The sequence below is a fragment of the Globicephala melas genome, chromosome 14 (assembly GCF_963455315.2).
Source record: "Globicephala melas chromosome 14, mGloMel1.2, whole genome shotgun sequence".
NCBI classification, from domain to species: domain Eukaryota; kingdom Metazoa; phylum Chordata; class Mammalia; order Artiodactyla; family Delphinidae; genus Globicephala; species Globicephala melas.
In genome coordinates, this window is record NC_083327.1 from 12,246,014 (window position 1) to 12,267,584 (window position 21,571).

Genomic DNA, 21,571 nt, shown 5'->3' on the forward strand with positions numbered 1-21,571 from the left:
TAAGTGGTTGACGGTGGTCTCAAGTATCCTTATACATCCAGTGCCAGAGGATGGACAGAGAACAGGCTTTGGCTCTGGACAGATTTGGGTTGGAATTCTTGGTTTGTCACACTGAAGCTCAGTTTCCCCATCTTTTCAATGTAGTGTCGTTCAGTTTCAATGAAATACTGTATATGAAGACCTAATGCATAGTGCTTGCCAGAAAAGGTATTGCTTAATAAATGGTAGATTTTTCTTTCCTGAGAATTCCCAAGGAAATTGTTAGTGTTAGCTCTAGGGTGAAGATGAGAAAGTCATGTATGTGTGTGAGGGAACAGCATCGTGAACGGAAGGAGAATGAGTGTTGAGTGGCACCTGCTGAGCTGGGTCGCTGGCTTCTAGAAGGTACCATGCTCCCCCCTCCCCAACCAGGTATGAAAGCTCCCTGTCTTTGGTCCCATGAGTACCACTGTTGGTAGTTCTTGATAAATTCTATTGGTGTAACGTGATAGCAGTCAATCTTCCCTTTTGTCAACCAGAAAAACAAAGTGTGACCTATGTTTCCATGCTCAATGATGTTTTAAGCTTCAGATGAAAGGAATCAAACTGTAATAGCTCAATTCATAGCATTCGCTGTGGTGTGATGAGAATTCACCTACTCTAGCAGGAACACTGATCTATCCCTCATTAGATCCAGGAAGCTCTGAAAATTGACATCTCATTATTGATCTTAAGGCTTAAAAGAAATCCTTTAATTTTCAAGGAAAAAAACACGTTATGAAAGTTTTAAGTTTTATTTGCAGCCTGGGGAGTGCTGGTTGTCCTCTTCCTTAGCCGTCAGCAGTTGATGCTCATTATTATGGAAAATTGCACTCATAAGTGCAGTGTGATGCGGTGTACTGGGATGGCGTTCTGCATCAGTGTGGGTGAAATCGTTTAAAAAAAGAATTATTGAAGCACATTTTTTTGGATGTTCATTGTAAAGGGATGTAATACTTTACCTTTTAAATTAAAAGCACATTTTAGAAGAAGAGAATATAAATTCTGTCTTGATGGAATGTAATGTAAAAGAGATAGAAGTTTTCTTTATTGTCTTGAGACCACTGACATATATAAACTTTTCAAATTGAAGAATTTGGAAAGATAGATACAATAAAATGACAAATTTCCTTGCACTTTACTATACTGCAGGACTTCTTTATACCTTTCAGTTCAATTTCAAAAACCAAGTCTTTTAAGACAACTTACACTGGATGGAAACTCTGGGTCACTTTTTGTTTCATGGGTGAAGATCCTGTATAGTAAGGATGTTTGTATTAGATAACAATTCTATCAAATATAGCTATCAAATAGTATTTAATTGTTGATACATAGCTATGTCCTTTAATAGGCTGTGCAGAGATTGCATATTATATATAGTTGTGTATTCTCAGCCCTAAATCGATATTAGGTATTTAATTAATATTCAGTTTAAATAAATATTATGTGCTATTAAAAGGTACCTATATATTAATTAAGAAATCTTTTCATAATTAGGCAATATAAGCATTTTATTTGATCTATGCACTTAGGGGTGAATTAAGCTGAAATATTTGGTTGAAAATTTTAAAAAATAATATACAAAGTTTTTATTTAGATAACTTTAAATATGTGTTTTTAATTCTCTGCTTAGTATTTTAGGAGTGAAATAAAGAAAGCATGGTAAATAATGGACTATCTGTAGAATATTCTGATAATGCTATCAGATAAGAATTAAAAATGTAGTGAGAAAACACAGTCTGGAAAGCAAATGTATGTACATCATGATTATAAATCTGAGTTCCTGATTTTTCTTTTCATTGGTTGTTTGGAGATTATATAGAAAATGTGAAAGATTATCTGTGGTCTATTTTTAAACGAGAAGCAGCTGTACCAAGTGAAAACTTAGAATACTAATTTCAGTTGGAAGCTGGCCCTGCCTAATTAGGAGCAGTTTCTGAGGTTTGAAACTTTTTTTCCAGTTTATGCTGTAATGAATAAGAAGAGCTATGATTTTTATTGAAAATTCTACTCTTTGTTGAAACAAACACACAAATGGGGTATTAGGCAGACAGGATTGATCTGGAACTTTCAGTTCTGATTTGATCCAGTTCTAATAAATACAGTCTGAAGGTCATTCATTAAATGTTTTTTCTTACAGATTTTTAAGGTTTATTTCTTCATTCTTAAAGCACAAAGTTATTAAACCAAATTAAAGTGGTGGGTCAGATTATATTTCTAGAAACAATAACACCCTAAATATTTTGTTTCATTTTATTTAAGGTCATTATATATGTGTTTTGTATTTTGGGAAAGATAGATTTCAAATTTTACATCAAATATATGGTACTTTGAATACACTGTGTGGGTTAATAGTAGCCCATTAATTTGGACAAATATAATAAGAATTAAAAGAATATTATCCTTATAGTTTCTTAAGATGATTTGCTGAAAAAAGATATGAAGCATCAGGCTTGTGATATACACCTAATTAAACAGAAAATATTCTAACAGACCTGAGGAAGAATAACTATTGAACATTTAGTCAGTGTTACCAGTGCTTCTGTTTTCTGTGACCCCAGTGTTTACCAGTATATTTGAGGCTTCTAGTTACCTACTCAGTGACCATTTTCATCTTTTAAAGTAGTAACAGATTCCCGGGCTTCCCTGGTGGCTCAGTGGTTAAGAATCAGCCTGCCAATGCAGGGGACACGGGTTCGAGCCCTGGTCCAGGAAGATCCCACATGCCGCGGAGCAACTAAGCCCGTGCGACACACCTACTGAGCCTGCGCTCTAGAGCCCACGAGCCACAACTACTGAGCCCACGTACCTACAGCCCGTGCTCCACAACGAGAGAAGCCACCGCAATGAGAAGCCTGCACACAGCAATGAAGAGTAGTCCCCGCTCGCCGCAACTAGAGAAAGCCTGCGTGCAGCAACAAAGACCCAGCACAGCCAAAATAAATTTTAAACATATATATAATCATAAAATAAAATAGTAACAGATTCCTGACTTTTCCAGGGAAGAATGTGCTCAGCTAAAATACCATGTTTCTCATCTTCCTCATAGCTAGAGGTGGCCAATTACATGCTAATAGAAGTTATTGGGTGATTCTAAGGCTTTTTAATTAAAAAAAATCAGATAGCTGGAATATTTTGTTTTCGTCCTCACTAATAAGGAACAACCTGACATTATGTGCCTCCTGATATGATTTAATATGAAATACGCAAAATCGCCTTTGAAATATTTTTGCCAGAAAAGTTTTCTTGAATCCAACCAAGTCTCTAGACCTAAGTACAAGTTTACCAGAAAACATTATTTTTAAAAATGAAAAAGCTTCTCTTTCAGAAGATAGAAAGTCTCGGAGAGTGAATGTTTTCCTCTGATCATCACAATTAGAGCATGGTAGAGCCTGGATAGGAGGCTGGCCAGGGTTCTTTGTGCTACTTGGAATTACTATATCTGGATGGCAAAACTGTGGACTTGTTTTTATGTGATACAGGAATAAATGTCTATAAGGCACTATGTTTTGGAGTTTCCATTATATGAAATTGAAATGGATGTGAGCTAAAAGTTTGGGAATCTGAATCATAATTTATTTAAATCAGCAAAAATCATAATAACATTCTCTGCCACACTGACCAAACCCTGGTCTCTGTATAAATGAGGCAAAGCCATGGCAAGAATAGAGTCAGTGAATAAATCTACTCATACATATTTAATACGGAACAGTCAAAAAATAGTGCAGGTTTGTATATTGATCACATGATCCAAAAACCTTAGGAACATCACACAAAAATAAAATACAATGAAAATAAGTAGCTAAATATCCTTGAAAACATAAAATCTTAGAAATGTGAAAGGAACAAAAAGATCTTTAGTCCAACCTTCTCTTCCTACAAACGTGAAGACTATTTCCAGGAAGTGGAGTGACTTCCCCAAAGTTATACAGCTTGTTAGTAGCACAGTTGGGACTAAAGCTTAAGCCTTTGCATTCTCGACACTGTTCTCCTTCCACTACCAGGTGTAAACAAGGGAAGAAGTGAACAAATCCTCAAGGGGAAGAATCCACTTTAGAAGTTTCATTCAACAAGAGAAATAAAAAAGTACTATATATACATTTTGAAAAAATAATATGAATTTTTTAGTTAAGGGTGTATGCAAAAACTTAAAAATTTTAATTTAAAATCTTTTATAATTTTATAATCAAAACTACAATGAAGCATCACCTCACATCCGTCAGAATGGCCATTGTTAAAAAGTCTACAAATATAAATGATGGAGAAAATGTGGAGAAAGAAAGACCCCTCCTTCACTGTTGGTGTGAATGTATATTGATACAGCCACTATGGAGAACAGTATGGAGGGTCCTTAGAAAAGTAAATATAGAGTTACCATATGATACTGCAATCTCACTCATTGGCATATATCCAGAGAAAACTCTAATTCAGAAAGATATGTGGGCCCCAATGTTCATAGCAGCACTATTTACAATAGCCAAGACATGGAAGCAGTCTAAGTGTCCATTTGATAGATTAATGGATGAAGAAGATACATATATGAAATGAAGTATTACTCAGCCATAAAAAAGAGTGAAATAATGTCATCTGCAGCAACATGGATGGACCTGGAGATTATCATACTAAGTGAACTAAGTCAGAAAGAGAAAGACAAGTATCATATGATGTCACTTATATGTGGAATATAAAAAATGACACAAATTAACTTATTTACAAAACAAATAGATTCACAGACATAGAAAACAAACTTATGGTTACCAAAGAGGATGGGGTAGGGGGGACAGAGAAATTAGGAGTTTGGGATTAACATATACACACTACTATATATAATATAGATAAACAACAAGGACCTACTGTATAGCACAGGGAACTATACTCAATATCTTGTAATAACATATAATGGGAAAGAATCTGAAAGAGAATGTATATATGTATAACTGAATCACTTTGTGTACCCTTGAAACTAACACAACATTGTAAATTAACTATACTTTGATAAAAAAAAATCATAAAAATCCTTTTCAATTTAAATAATTTAAAATTCTTTTAATTTACATGCAAAGATTTCCTAAATGATTATTCCTTAACATTTTAAAATAGAATATCTAATGCTTAGGAGCTTAAGGTTTCGAATCAGAGAGACCTGGATTTGCATTCTTGCAAGTTCTCTCCCTAAACCCCAATCTCATCAATCAAACTAAAAAATAATAGCACCAGCCTTGCGGGGTTGTGGATAGGGTTTTGTTTATAAATTGAATGTTTGCAAAGCGCTTTCTATAGGGCCTGGCACATAGGTAGAACTAGAGAATGCTAACACATTGTTATTATTATCATTATTATTACTGTTATTGTTACCTGTATATTATGAAGTCATGTATTCCAAGAGGTTGTTCCAGTACAGAATGTCACAGTGTTACGATGTCCTCAGCCATGATGATTGGGAAAAACTATGTCTGAAGTCTTACTGTTGTTTTTTCCTTGTTGTTTTTACTTTAGTTAACCCCATTAACTGTATAATGCCTTTACAGTAAATGTCATGATATATTTTTTCTCTGATCAAGAAATACATGGATGTTTTCATCCTTCATTTTCATATACAGTTGGCCCTTCATATCCTCGGGTTCTGTATCTGTGGATTCAGCCAACTGAGGATGGGAAATCTTAAAAAAAATTCCAGAAAGTTCCAAAAGCAAAACTTGACTTTGCCACATGCAGGCAACTATTTACATAGCATTGGCAGTGTATTAGGTATTATAAGTAATCTAGAGATGATTTAAAGTATATGGGAGGGTGTGCATAGGTTATATGTAAATAAAATGGCCATTTTATATAAAGGACTTGAGCGTGCCTGGATTTTGGCATCTGAAGGGGTCTGGAACCAACCCCTCTTCAGATACCGAGGGAAACTGTATTCTGTTTAGTACATTTCGAAATGTCAGAGTCAAGAGATTTATGTAGTCAAATGGCATCGATGTGAAGACAATCAACTTGTCAAAATTTTTATTTCAAGCACTTTGGAAAAAATCTTCAGATGACAGATGCTACCTAAGTGCTGAATTTCAGGCCACGTGACACTGAAGAGTTAAATGTGAATATTACCTCTATGAACAGGGATCAGAACTTTATGCGAATAGTACTGTTTTGGCAATAGGAATATTCAGTGTAAATAAGGAAACAGGGAAAAATGTTATAGTTTAGTAGATTCTTTTTGGGGTAGGGCAGATTGCCATGTTACGTCTTTTCTATTTTTTTTTTTCTTTCTTTTTTTTTTTTTTTGCGGTACGCGGGCCTCTCACTGTTGCGGCCTCTCCGGTTGCAGAGCACAGGCTCCGGACGCGCAGGCTCAGCGGCCATGGCTCACGGGCCCAGCCGCTCCGCGGCACGTGGGATCTTTCCGGACCGGGGCACGAACCGTGTCCCCTGCATCGGCAGGCCTACTCTCAACCGCTGCACCACCAGGGAAGCCCACGTCTTTTCTGTTTTTAACCGGAATGTGACAAGAGGTTTTCAATGTTTATGCTAGTTCAATCCTAAATGGTTCTCTAGTCAGAATGGCCAATTGTGACAAATTATGCTCAATTACATGACTAGCCACGAGAGACTGAGCTAAATTGGATTTGTTATTGGAAGCCAGAGCCAGTGCCTTGGTAAGCCAAACTGATCTTCAAATTTTTGACGGACTACAATGGCTTTATTTTTTGCTGTATTATACTTGTTTGCTCATAGAATGATAGAAATAATGCCCATAGGGATGTCATTAATTTCAATGTGAGTTTAGATGGTCTGGAATTTGGTGTTTACTAATCCAGATGAATGCAGTGGCACTCCAGAAAACGTGTCAGGAAACTAATACCAGTGAGTAAACCTGATGTCTAAAGCCACTCCCCTTGGAGCATTGGTTCTTCCTGAGTATTATATTTGGCCAGAATCTGATGTGATCCTTCTCTACAATAAAAAGTGAATGTGTGGCCAGAATATTTAAATTTTTGACATGTTGGCATTTGAGGGTAATTTCTAGGTACAAAGATAGAGTCACAGCCAAAACAGTGTTTTGATCTGGGCTGACTGTACTTTAAGTGGCCGGGGAAGGATGATTCAAAAGTTCCTTTCTGTCAAAGGATAATAGATCTGGTCATGAATTAACATATTATCCCTGCTGCAATATGAAGATTGGAGAAGCTGAGTGGAGAGTGCACAGAGGATAGGAGAGTTGTAGATACGGATGGATTGTTCCCAAACATGAGCCATGAGATAGAATGCTCTTAAAGTGCATATTCTTTAACCTTCAGAAGAAAAGATTCTTGTTTCTGTATGTGTGTTCGTTTTAACAAATGATCTTTGAAAAGGGGTTTTGGTGAAGCACCAGCTGAAAGTTCATAGTATCTCAGCAAGATTACCTTGCTGCTTTTCATACCCTATCTCTTGGTCCAGAATTTCTAGAGTTATTAATGTTGAGGAAGTCAAATATAATCTTTGATTCCAAATGTAAAATGATTAGCTTTGCAATGTATTGCTTTTGCCCTTAATGTTTTGTTTTTTGGGGGAATGATGTTGGCAGCTCTACAACTCATTTAGAATCCTGGACCAAAAACTGCCACCTGGATTCTCGAGGAAGGAGGGATGTGGGATGAGGACAAACAGTACTCGATCTCTGTAAGTCCTTGAGGAAGAATATTTCCATAATATACCAGAACCAAAAGACTAAGTTTAAATGAGTTGGATGGACTTTTGATTTATTACCTCTGTCTCTGCCAGCAAATTTGTTCTTCTATGTAGGAAACCTAGATGAGGCAGACTCGGAGGTAGGTTTCCATTTAATACAAAGTTCATCCAAATCTTGCTAGCTCTAAGAGAGAAGCCATTGTCTGGCTCTTTTCCTTTAACTTTCTGCCGATTTACAATCCAGATTCTGTGATCCTTCTTTTCCTTCCCAGGTCTGAGATTTGAGTTGTGTGGATTTAAAGGTCATTGCTTGTTTATATCATCCTCTGCTATTTCTTAATACTTTTGATAGCAAAGATGTTGAAAATTATTAATTACTGAATTTCATATTCTATAATTAGCTTAGCTTTGTATATTTTGTCAAAATATGACATTATGTAACTTGCTTTGAATTTTTTCTCACTTAAAATAGTTTTGTCTCATTTAAAAAGTATTATTAATGCAATATGTTTTTATACAAATTTTATAAATCATACAATTCTAAAGAAGAAAGGAAATATCTAAAATAAAATACCCAGAGATAAATCATGGCTTGATGTATTTTTAGTTATTTTTTCTTACTATTTATGACATACACACACATGCACAGACACATACATATGTATTTGTTTCACACTAAAATAGAGATCATACTGCATAAGCAGGTGTCTTGTGTCTGTTGTTTCATTTTGTATCATAACAGTTTCCCATTTTGTATCATAAACAATATTGTATTATAAATATAATTCCACATTTTATTAATTACTTCTTGAAAACACAATTTTTAGTTGCTGCACTTAAGTTTTAATTTACATTTTCCTCCAGAATCTAAGGCAGCACTGAATCAGGTAAAAGAGCTAAAGTGAGTTTTCTATCAGTTCAACAACTTGTTACCACAGACACTGTCGGCTATTTAATGATTCTATTCAGGTGCTTTGTGAGCCAATCCATAAATATTAATATTTCAGAGATATGCTAAATAAGTAAGGGGTGTAGTTTCTAAGAGAACATTTGATGATTTATAAATTAATACATGCACTATAGCTGAATATACAGATTTGTGGATTTTCAATAAATGACTCCTTATTGGTTAAACTCATTCTTTCTGAAACAAATGTTTCCTGAATGCCAGGCGCTATCCTATACACTAGAAATAAATCAGTGAGCAAATTCAATTTCCTGCCCTCTTGAAGCATATATTCTAGTGGGAAACAGAAAATAAACAAGTAAAAATTAAGTATAGATGTTTATATCAGATAAACATAAGTGCTATAGAGGTAAATAAAGCAAAGTGAAAAGATTGAGAGTTAGTGGGGTGCATATTGGGATGAGCCTATCTCATGTTGCTTGGTCACTGAAGACGTTTCCAAAGGGATATTTGAGCAGAAGAGCTGGTGTGGTCTTTGTTAGCAAATATAGACTTTCTCTCCCTTCATTAATCTTTATCATATGGAGTAATTTTCCCAAGACAGCAGTTGGCATATATTACTTTTAAAAATCAATCAAGTAAACAAATCCCCAAGCCTGCAGGGTCTCCTTAGTATCTGGGGGAGAAGTAAACACCACATCCAGCGTGTGAGGTGCTCCGTATTCTGGTGCCTGCTTCTCTGCCAACCTCATCTCTCACCTGTTCCCAGTACGTAACTTCCACATCATACACACGGATTTATTTCTTGCCTATGAACATGCTATATTCCCTCCTCTGTATTACTTCCTTCTTCCTGTTGGGAATGTCTTCCTTTCCACTTTTCCAAGGTATCTATTTTTAAAGACTCAACTTCAACCCACTTTCTTAAGTAATTATTTATTGAAGTTGGATTTATGAGTAATGATTTTCTTTGATGGTTATTCTAGAGACATTTAAGAAATCATTCTTTTACCATTAGACAAACAAAAACTTTTCTAAATTGTTCATAATCTGTTTTCTTGCATTCTTAAACACTTAATAGTAAACACCATTTAATCAGCCTCAGTGATAACTATGATGGTTTGTGCGTAAGCAGCGCTCATATCTTTACTATTTATTTAGTAGTCAGTTTGTCTATCTATCAGTATCCTTTCACCTTCACTCCATCTATTAATCAACCTGTGACCCATCCACTCATCCATTCTTCTCCACCCACCCATCTATCCATCCTTCCATGCATCCTTCCTTCCATGCATCCATCTGTACATCCTTCCTTCTGTTTTTCATCTATTCATCCATTGACCCATCAGTTTACCCCTACACACAGACACCCTGCTTTGGATATAAAATATATCAACAATAGCATCTATATTCTTTTTTCTCAACTATATTTTAACCTCATTATTACAGACCATAGGCCTCTGTGTGGTCTCAACTTGTAATTTTGTGAGAGGTTCATACAATAAATATTCAATAAATACTGGTAAAGGTTACAACTCCCAAGTGAAAAACATTACTGGAATGTTTGTGTGATGACCTTCTCTAGAGTATCTGTTTTTATCTAAATAGAGGAATTAGGTCCTGTTGGTACTCGGAGGAAAGAATAGAAGAACTTTTCCAGTTCTATGAGCCAATGAGTCTCATAGTAGCTGGTAAAAACAGTGCTAGCCCCTACTTCTTTGTGCCTCTTTAAGTCCATTTATAAAATAGGTATACCTTTCTTTCAACTTCTCAGTTCATAGGAAGATGAAGGGAAACGATGAAAGGACCCAGTAGCTCTTTAGAATAGAATGAGCAGGTGCTATATCACCTATTCAGCCTCACAAGAAATGAGCTTTCAGAAGTCAGTGATTTTCAAATTGTTTTCTGCAGAGCCTAGGGGTCTCCCATTTTTTGAAGAATCTCCAAGGGCAACTGGGGGTGTGAGGTGGAGGTGCGTTGTGAACAGGCTACTCACTGCTGCTTCAGCCAGGACAACCACACTAATGGTTCACATCTCAGAAGAGTGGATTCAATGAATTTTTATAGGGAAAATGTATGTGGTGTTAGAAAATGCTTAGCGGTCATTACTATTACATTATTATTTGCACATCTTTACCTGACACTAAATCTCCTCAGCTTCGTGTACCTTCTGATATTTGTCTCCTTGCCACTAGAGGGTAAACCCTCTAAGAACCAGGTGAGATTTTTCAACTTTTTGTTCAGTGATTGTCTCCAGTTCCTGGACCAGTATTGGCACATACTAGATACTCAATAAGTATTAGTTGAATGAATGAATCTTATTAAGCTTCCTCCTTCCTTTCTGGCTAGTTCTTCCTCTCTCCCTGCTCTCATTACCTCTTCAGGTAGCCTTTTCCCTTTGTGACTTGATATTTCTATTGTGATATAGGTGAGGCCCTTAAATATATTGGGCTGTTAGACTTGTATGTAAAATAAAAATAAATAGGTCGAGAGGGAAAGCCTATGCACTTGATCATAAACTTCATGACAATAGAGATCCTTTTTGCTAATCATTTTATTCTCAGTGCTTGGCCGAGTGCATGGCCTATAGTATAAAAATACTATACAAATACTATACAAAATACAAAAATAATTATTTTTGATGATTGAAAGAATGAATGTGTCAATAAATGAAATAAATTGTTACCCTTTTTGACTACTTAGTGTTGCGTTTGGGGGCTGTGTTCCCCAGAGGTTAAGTTTTAAGATAGAAAGTTACAGGTAGGGAAAATACTGAAACTCTAAGATAATATTGTTATTTTACATATTCTGCCACACATTGTGACAAATCACCACAGAGAAAAGCTTACAGAACTTAGAACTTGTCTATTTTATTTCATCCTTCATTTTAAAGTTGTTATTCTAATTTATAGCTTAGATTAAAGTAAAGAAGATTAAAAATAGGTTACAGACGGGAATTCCATGGTGGTCCAGTGGTTAGGTCTCGGAGCTTTCGCTGCACGGGCCCAGATTCTATCCCTGGTCAGGGAACTAAGATCCTGCAAGGCGCGTGGGTGGCCAAAAAAAAAAAAAAAAATAGGTTGCAGAGTATGTAAAACGTTTGCTTTCAGAGCATCCTGAAAAGAAGAGAATTATAAAATGTATGTGTGAATCCATCTGTTTCTGCAAATTAAGTTGATTTGTCATCTTAAAAGCAGAGTAATTGTTTCAATTTACAGGGCCCAAAGAGACAGTAGTCATTCTCGGGCAAGTTTTCCACTTCACCTGGGAGAGCCCAGGAATCTGCTGATTAGATACTTGACGCCTGAAGGCGCATCCTATTTCCAAGTGTGTGAGGTTGTACAGTCCCCCAAAGTATTCACTCCCTGACTTCTTCAAGGCATCTTCAAAAAGCCGATGGGCTTTAGATCCTACAGAGATTCATGCCTACAGTAATGTGTTCTCCTCAGGAATAAAGGCCCATCCCGTACATGAAATAGCATAATAAGCAATCCTGCCAAAGGGCTCCGTTCATTCCTGGCAACTTTCAGTTTCCTTCAACCGTTTTCACTTAGGAAGATGGTTCCTGTGTCCCTAATCATAGCGATATTTCCTGAATTGTTTCTGAATGTCTGGTCTGAAGGGGTCATGAGTAATGAAGCCTAATTTAAAAATTCATAATTAAGCCTAAAAAATATGATCCTGAATTGTCTGTACTTAAAAGCATTCCCACCCAGGTTTCTGAAGAGGTGAAGCAAAATAATTACTTTTAAAATGTGGAATGCATAAGTGAATTTCAGTTCTCTGATAAAAATTTTCTATACATATACAGATATCTATCTATAAATATATTTATGGTGACATGTAATAGTAAAATTTGTTTGTGAGAAAAATATAAGGAAATTTTTTATCTCATTCTGCTTTGTCCAGGACCTTTGTCCTTCATCAAAATAAAGTTATTTAACAAAGAGAGGGATCCTGAGAACACGCTGTAAGAGAGAGATGCTGGGAACCCCCATCAGAGAGAGGGATGCTGGGAACCCCCATCAGAGAGAGGGATCCTGGGAACATGCTGTAAGGAAGGGATGCTGGCAACCCCCATTAGAGAGAGGGAACACCCTCAGGGGAAGAGATGCCAGGAACACCTGTCAGAGAGAGGGGTGCTGGGTGGTAACTCCCTTAGAGTGAGCTGCTCCCCCTGAGAGCACCAGGGCTGGTGCGCCTATCCATGGAGTGCTTATTCAGAAGTTTATGTTTGCCAAGGGAAGATCCTGAGAGGTTTACAGCACCAAATGCTACAGATAGTAAGTATTATTAATTCTCTGAGAGGTTTAGGTGAGATGGATTTTTAATCTTATACTTAAATTAATTAAACTTCAGATTGTCTTTGGATAGCCAGGTTTACAAAAAAAGTTATCTAGAGGGGTCAAGGTGCAGTGGAAAGAATCAGGACTCCTAGATTTATACTTTTCTTCCACTAATCAGCTTCCTGTTTCTAGTAAAACACTTAATTTCTCTTAGCCCTGGCTTTAGTAGAAATTATAATATCTTCCTTATTTTTGCTATAGTTTTTTTTTTTTTTTTTTTTTTTGCGGTACGCGAGCCTCTCACTGTTGTGGCCTCTCCCGTTGCGGAGCACAGGCTCCGGACGCGTAGGCTCAGCGGCCATGGCTCACGGGTCCAGCCGCTCTGCAGCATGTGGGATCTTCCCGGACCGGGGCACGAACCCGCGTCCCCTGCATCAGCAGGCGGACTCTTAACTAGTGCGCCACCAGGGAAGCCCTGCTGTAGTTTTTTGAGGAGGCGCAAATGAGAAAAATGCTTGTGACAATCCTTCCAAAATACTGTACAAATGTAACAATTATATTGGGAGGAAGGCATTGGAATATCCTCACCCTACTGACTGTTCAGGAAACTTCCAGTACAGGGTAACAACAATCCTTGTAAAAATGTCCCAATTGTTTGCTTCTGTCCTTGGAACTGCACCGACACCTCTCAGATAAAAGTGCAGCAGGACACAGACAGAGGAGGTCTGAGGGTGGAGTGGCGTTTCAGTCAGTGGCTTTCCATTTCAGGGGCACAGAATCCTTTGTTCAAATGCCATCCTTTGAGGAAGTCAAATATATGATACGATATACAATAAGCTAATCTGCTTTGGCTGGAGGGGAAGGTGGGCGTCCGGGTGCCTCAGTGGGTCTCCTGCTGCCGTCAAAGTGCTAACCTCAGTTTGAAAGCTGCCTCGTTTGAGGAAAGGACCAGTGGTTAAGAAGCCACCCTGAGGGGCAAGTCGCAGTCCTGTGCCAGGGACAGGGTTCCACCTCCCTGGTCTGACAATAATCTGTGCTGACCCAAGTGCAAGATTCCTGCTGTACTTCCAGATATCAGATCTCAAAGCGCAAAATAAAATAACTCAGGACTGCCAGATTAAGCAAGGTTGATCCTTGCTTAATTACTTAGCCTTGTTTAATCTGGTGATTCTCAAACTCATGTGACGAAGAGATTCTTTTGGGAAGAAACACCTATTAAAGAATGTTTTCAGAACATAGTCTGGCAGGTGGTTTCTTAACCCTTTCCAGAGGACTGGAGAGGGGAAAAGAGGGGTAGAGAGGTTGGCAGAGGGAAGAGAAACCAACGCTCACACACTGTCCCCTGCTTGTGCCAGGACTGTCTTGGGCTAATCTAACTCCCCCCAGACCTGTTTTACAGGGAAGAACCTAGAAGCTCGGAAGATGTTAGGTTACTTGCCGAGGTCACAAAGCTAAAAAGTGGAGGGATTCAAACTCAGGTCTAATTCCAAAACACTGTTCTTTTCCCATTTGGATTCAGAAAAATCCCATGCCAAGAGCCAGGTTACACTGTTAAGAATGGCAACATCAGAACTGAACATTTCAGCCAGCAGTAACTTAACTGTCCAGTCGGGTGGTTTCAGACTGTCCCGGAGGAGCCTCCTGGGGGGCCACGCGAGGGTGGAGGACAGACTGGGGAGGGCACAGTCACGGCTGAGACCAGCTCTGTTTATTCTCAGTAAGACAACGACCGAGAAAGGATTCTCCTGACTTACGGAAGTTTGAACACCCCTGATATCAGTGGCTTTCTCTTTTGCCCCAGGTGGCTATGGGGGCCCAGCAGGTGATTGACTGCCCAAGATGCAGAACTTTCCAGAGGCAGAGCCGGCTCTGGTGCCATCTGGGTTGCCAGGCTCTCTCACTGCAGCACCCTTTCCACTCAGATGGGCTGTTCAGACTAGACATCAGAAACTTAATCGCTTTGAAGACCATTTTCCATTTGATCACCACTGTCTGCGGGCTGGCTAGGGACACCAAAATCAAGAGACTCCATTTTCTGGCTGTGGTGTGCCCTTCTACTAGTTTTGTTTCCTGACAGCTGCTTTTAGAGGAGGGATCTTTTTTTCCAGATCATGGCAATAAAGATTCCCCCCCCCGAGGTGGCACTCTTCCTGAAGATGAACAAACAGAGATAATTGCTATCATTTGGTGAGAGGTTAGATAAGAGCTAAGGGCTACATGCGTGTTTTCTCATGTTCTTCTCTTATGAAACATCCTGGAGGTAAATATTGTTACCCAAATTTTAGAGCCCGACTCTGCCAGCTTCCTGAGCTTGCCCCAAATCCGGAGGCTCGCAAGTTGGAGAGCCTGGACTCAGTTCCAGAATCTGCCCTCAACACCTGGGCTTTTAGCCACAGTGCTAAATCGCCTAATTCTTTGTCCCATCGAGGAAGTGAATTCTCAGCAGACAACTGAACCAAAACCCTCTTAAATTTCTTTTAAGTTAAATACTGCAATCCTGGAGTCTTAAGATACTTACTTCATTGTGGCTTAAACAATTCTTGAAAGAGAATCTGAACGAGTGGAGGAAGGACAGAGCAGATCTTTAGGTATGTGCTGGGATAATTGAGGGTTGACAGTTGTGAAAACCAAGTCCACGGGCCAGTGCAAATTGGCACATGGAACTCCTGTTCTGCCTGACCTGTTACAGAAGCACCCATCTTACAAGAAGAGTAAAAACATGATAAATAGTAAATAGCCAAATGAAATTCCAGCATTCTCCAGATGCCAAGTACAATGTTTTCCTCCCTAATGACTGATTATGCTATTTAATGCTCAGAATATTCTACATGACTTAAGCTAACCACGACTACTACCACCACAGTAATAAACCCTGGAAGGTAGACAAGATAATGAACGGATTGAGACTCTTGCATTTCAAAAAGTGTCCAGGTGACATACCAGAGTTTTGTAAATTTCGGGCACTCTTTGCAATACATAATATGGAATATGTGTACAACACACATTAAAATAACACATGCTTGCTACCTACTGTCTCCCAGAAAAAATCGTATTTTTCGTATCACCATTCTTAATCTCATTGAAAATTTAGTAGTGTTTTCTCTTGAATAAAGGACTTTAATACCCCAGTCTCTGTTTTCTAAACAATTGCATTGTTCTGAAAAATATATTTTTACCTAGAAATTGAGAAGATAAAGCATGATTGAATAAGTGGAGAAAGGTGAATACATGTAATTCCCTTACTTGGAAATGATTAAACATGACATTAATGGACATTGTCCTATAGAATATTCTACCTTTCCTTGACAAATACATGAATAATATACCATATTAATCACTGAGCTAGTTGACCAAGACGGGGGAAGCAGCTGCCACCCACAGGTCATGACTTTGAGTCACTCATGAGCATTTTGGAAGAGCTGGTGTTGGTGCTATACCTCTCTTAATGGCTGACTGTTCCAGTAAACCTGGCACAATGATTCAGCATAGATTAGATGCTAAATTCTCAGTCTGAGTGTGTAGTTTTCTTAGTAAGCTATTCCTTATACTCATGGAATACAATTATTTCATGAAGTGCTGTTAAGGTTGCATCTGTTTCTGAAACTGCAGAAGGATGGAACTCTTCAATAGGCCAGATGACTTCAGACAAAATGTCCCCCAAACTATAATTTTGTAATCGGTGTGTTTCTTTACTGATTAAAACATGCCTACTCTGAACTGTTAGGAGATGGTTTCTAAACAAAATCAGGTTTGATTGCAATGTAACAGTTGAACAAATTCAGTATTTTATTAAGAAGTATGTATGAAAACAATACTCTGGAAAAGATTTTGTCATTGGCCAGAGGATCAAGTCATCAGGTGCTTACGTGTCTGGTTGCCATTCTGTTGTCCTTACAATAGGAGCTACGACACGTAGAGCAGAGTGACTCACTCACAGTAAGTGCCCCGGACACTAGTGATGGTGGCAGCGTGACGTCAGCTCCAAACAATCATCTCATGCCTTTCTCATTTCTGTAACATGTGTGACTGAAGATACAAATGATTTCCATAAAGAAATATACTACTTATGGGAGAGGTGAAACACGAATTTTGATTGATTACATATTCCTAAGGTATTTCATAATCTGTTTCATTATCTCTGAAGTAGAACCAGATGTAAAAACAAAACTAGGCCTTTGCAGGGTGTGGAATGACAGAAACCCTCACACACTGCTGCTGTAAACTGGTGTAATCTCTTTGGAAAACTAGTTGGTAGTATCTATTAAAGCTTAAAATACACATACTCTATGGCCTGGCCACTTTACTGCTAGGTATATACCCAACTGAAGAGTGTGTGTGTGTGTGTGTGTGTGTGTGTGTGTGTGTGTGTAAATACATTTCTTTTTTCTTTCTTTTCACCTAATGACACCTACTAGCGTAGCTCCAACGGGAAACTACCGTTAGGTAAGAATGATTGGGCTACAGCTACACAGTAATATGGGTAAATCGGAAACATAATATCGCATGAAAGAAGCCAGGCATAGAAGGAAGCATACTGTATTGTCATATTTATATAAAATATAGAAATAGGCATAATGAGTTTATAATGGTTACCCCCCTACCGGGGGACAGGAGCAAGGATAGCAACTGAAGTAGCGACTGGGAGGGGGCCTCTGGGGCTTTGTAATCTGAGCAGTGGTTTCATGAGTGTGTTTAGTTAAGACAATTCAAGCTCTTTTCCTTATGTGTATCACATTTTGAAGTTAAGAACAAGAACGACAATGGCAACAAAAAAACAGGCTCTTACTGTGAACAAGTAGAAAATGTGCTCTCCTGTTGTCCATAAATATTACAGGGTAAAGGTCATGACAATGACTCTGAAGTCTCCCAAACTTATTGTAATGAAAAAGAGAAGTTTAGTTTTACCAATCAGAAAACTAATTAGGTAATTATTTGACTATTCCCTGAGATTTGACCTGTATTATTTTCTGCCACCTTCTTTATTTGGGTGTTATGGCCCATTCAGATCTTGAGATAACTTAGAATAAAAAAGCGCTGGTCAGTAAGGGGAGCTGAGGTTTTTAATCTACATTCCGGAGGAAGTATGCAGTGTTCCAGCCTCAATCGAGACAGGGAGGAAAGTTAGCAGAATTCTGAAGATGAATTATCATGTGCTTCACGTATTACTACTGTGTTCATCTTCTCTCAGTTCTGTCCTCCCATACCAGTGAGAACCCTTTGGGGCAATTACGAGTAAAACTCTCATAAATGAAACAAGAATCCAATCGCATAACTTTCCTGCTTGAAATCATCCAGTGTTTGCCTATGTTCAGGCCTCTACCCACACTTTGACCACATTTCTCCCCTTCCTCCTTGTTCACTCCCTCTAGACTTACTAGCACTTCTTTTTGGTCTCTTGAACCAAGCAAGCTATTCCTATCTCTAGGCCAACGCACCACGTGTTTTGTCCGCTGGGAATGCTAGGTGACTAGGGCCTTCATTCCTAGTCACCTCCCCAGACTGTGTGTGTGACCTCAGTGTGGCAAGTAGCAGCCATCTCTCTGTGTCACTCTCATCTCCTGCACACTTAAAAAAAATACTAGATAAAATTGTCTTCATTTTTCAATTTTTTTATTGTCTGCATCCTTCCACTCTCTACTTCTCCAATAGAACAAAGATCAAGGAAACTATCTTTTGTGTCATGTTGTATCTCAAGGCCAAAATAATTAGTACATGTAAAGGCTTAATACAAATTTGTTTAATGTATAGATACAATTAATTATAGATAGAATAATTATAATTATTTAATTAATTATAAATAATTAATTATAGATAGAATAATAAATTATTTAATTAATTATAAATAGAATAATAAATATAATTAATATAAATTAATTAATATTAATATAAATATAATATAAATTAATTAATATTTAATTGATTTATATAAATTAATTAATAATTAATATAAACAATAATATATTAATAATAATATTAATATATTAATAAATTAATATAAATTAATTATAGATAGAATAATAAAAGTACTGAGAGCAGAAGTTTTCTTCTGTTTGTCCTTTTGGGTTTCTTCTATCAAAACAATTTGAATTTCTGAAGTTTTTAGACTCTTGGAAGCTTATAATATGTTAAATCCTGATGTGCTTAATTGTCTAGCACCCATGTATCAAATATACCAGGTAGGGTTACTGTCTTTCCTTTAATTATACCCTTATTCATAGGAGGCGATGACAGGCTTCAAACAAACGTATTCCCAGACTAAGGAATCCGTGTGTCATTAGCTGAGAGCTAATGGGAATAGAAAAGCCGTGAGCTATTATATAAACCCAGCCAGGGGTTAAGTCCTGGGGGAGAATGTTAGAACCCCATTAAAACTGGGGAAATGTGGCTGATTGAAAAGATTTCTGTTTTTCATAAAAGCGTTCTACAAAATTTACCTCATTTCTCACTGAACGTTCCCTTAGAAGTGACTTAGACATTTAAAAATGCAGAGAATATAAAATGCTGTGGTCTTGCTGTCTTGGCTTTCTATCATGCTTTGCTTGTATTGACTGTGCAGCATTGATTTCCTGGATGACCAATTGCATTTTTGTTTTGGGTTTGCAAGTATTGATAAAATACGTCACTTTAAATGACCAGCTTACACAAAGCAATAGAGTGAGCCAGTACTCAATGGCCAGAATGAGGTGTTCTGCCTTCTTCTGTTTATGTGAGTTGTGTCTTCAAGTTAGAGTCACAGAACTCCTTGGGACTCTGCTCTGCTTATAATACCTTTAACGTAAAGTTTTCATTGTGTCCAGGTGTTTACAGCCAAATACAGTAGTATATTGTTGGGTAATGCACAGGTGAAACACCATTGTCTGGGAGGTGAATGGCCATCTCTGTAGCATGGGATGGTGGTGCTGGCCAGTCTTAGGTGCTTCGAGATAAGCTTTTGGGCCAGGGAAATTCATGGTGTTCTGCTGTTTTTAGCATCACCTTGGACTACTTGTGATTGTAGCGCTGATCATTCAGAAGGAAAGAGGTCGATTGCAGGTTAGAATGTCCTCAGCAGAATGCTGCTTTCTCTGAGTGGGTGCTAAATGAAGGGTGAATATAGGTTGGCTTCATGTCCCTTAATTGTCCTGTCCGCACCACCATACATGGCTGAGTGGGAGTATCAGGGTTTCCTGAATGGTTGGGGTGAAAAAACACTCATATTTATCTGGTGAATTACTATGTGCCAGTCTCTGGTTTTTTTGTTTGTTTGTTTGTTTGTTTTTTTCGATACGTGGGCCTCTCACTGTTGTGGCCTCTCCCGTTGCGCAGCACAGGCTCCGGACGTGCAGGCTCAGCGGCCATGGCTCACGGGCCTAGCCTTTCCGCATGTGGGATCTTCCTGGACCGGGGCACGAACCCGTATCCGCTGCATCGGCAGGCGGACTCCCAACGACTGTGCCACCAGGGAAGCCCCCCAGTCTCTGTTTTAAAAGTTTCATATCCACTAACTTACTTAATTATCAAAACAACCCTAAAGTAACTGTTATTATTCCAATTTTCCAGTTGAGGGAATGGAGGTAAAGCTAGTAACTCTTCCAAAGTTCTGGAAATCTTAAGAGGTCCCGAGGTCCAGATGTCTGCTCCCTAGTGTACGTGCCTATATAATAATTCCCCTGAGTATGAGTAGAACTGGTGAATGTGACGGTGTATCACTGTCATTACATTACCTTAAGTCTCAGAAGAGACTTTCCAAATGTAATTAAGGGTCCTAATCAGCTGACTCTGAGTTCATAAAAAATGAAATGACCCTGGGTGGGCCTAACCTAATCAATTGAGCCCCTAAAAGAAGTCTGAGCTATTTAAGGCAGCAGAGATTATCCTGCTGGTCTGGAAGGAGCAAACTGCAATGTAGTGGTGAGGGCTCCATGGCAGGAAGTAGCGAGTGGACTCTTGGAGCTGAGAGTTGCCCCCGATTGACAGCCAGCAAGAAAACAGGGAGCTTCATCCTCCAACTATAATAAACTGAATCTACCAACAGCTACTTCGACTTGGAAAAGGATCCCATGATCCAGAAAGGAATGCAGCCGGGCTTGTACACTGATTTCAGCCTGGGAGACCCTGAGGAAACTATCATGACGTGAGCCACCATGTGCCTGGACTTCTGACCCACATAACTGTGAGATGATGAATGGGTGTTTGATGCAGCTAAGTTTGGAGTAATTTGCTGTGCAGCAATAGAAAATACTATCTATGATATTTGCCATAGTATAGGGGAGTTGAGGTCTTCAAGCGACAGATTCTTGTAAATGGCCTGTTTCCTAATTATGCTTCTTGCTTCCTGCCTGGGCCTCTCTGTGAAAGTGCAGAGGAGTTTTTGATCTCTGCTGTGCACTTTCCATCACTCCTCAGAGGCTCGCTATCCTCACCCTCATCCCCGTTATCTAACCCTGACCCTGACCCTGACCCTGACCCTAACCCTAACCCTAACCCTATCCCTAACCCTAACCCTATCCCTAACCCTGACCCTATCCCTAACCCTTACCCTAACCCTAACCCTATCCCTAACCCTGACCCTGACCCTGACCCTAACCCTAACCCTAACCCTATCCCTATCCCTAACCCGTACCCTAATCCTAACCTGTACACTAACACTAACCCGTACCCTAACCCTAACCCGTTGTCGTACCCTAACCTGTACCCTAAACCATACCCGTTCCCTAAC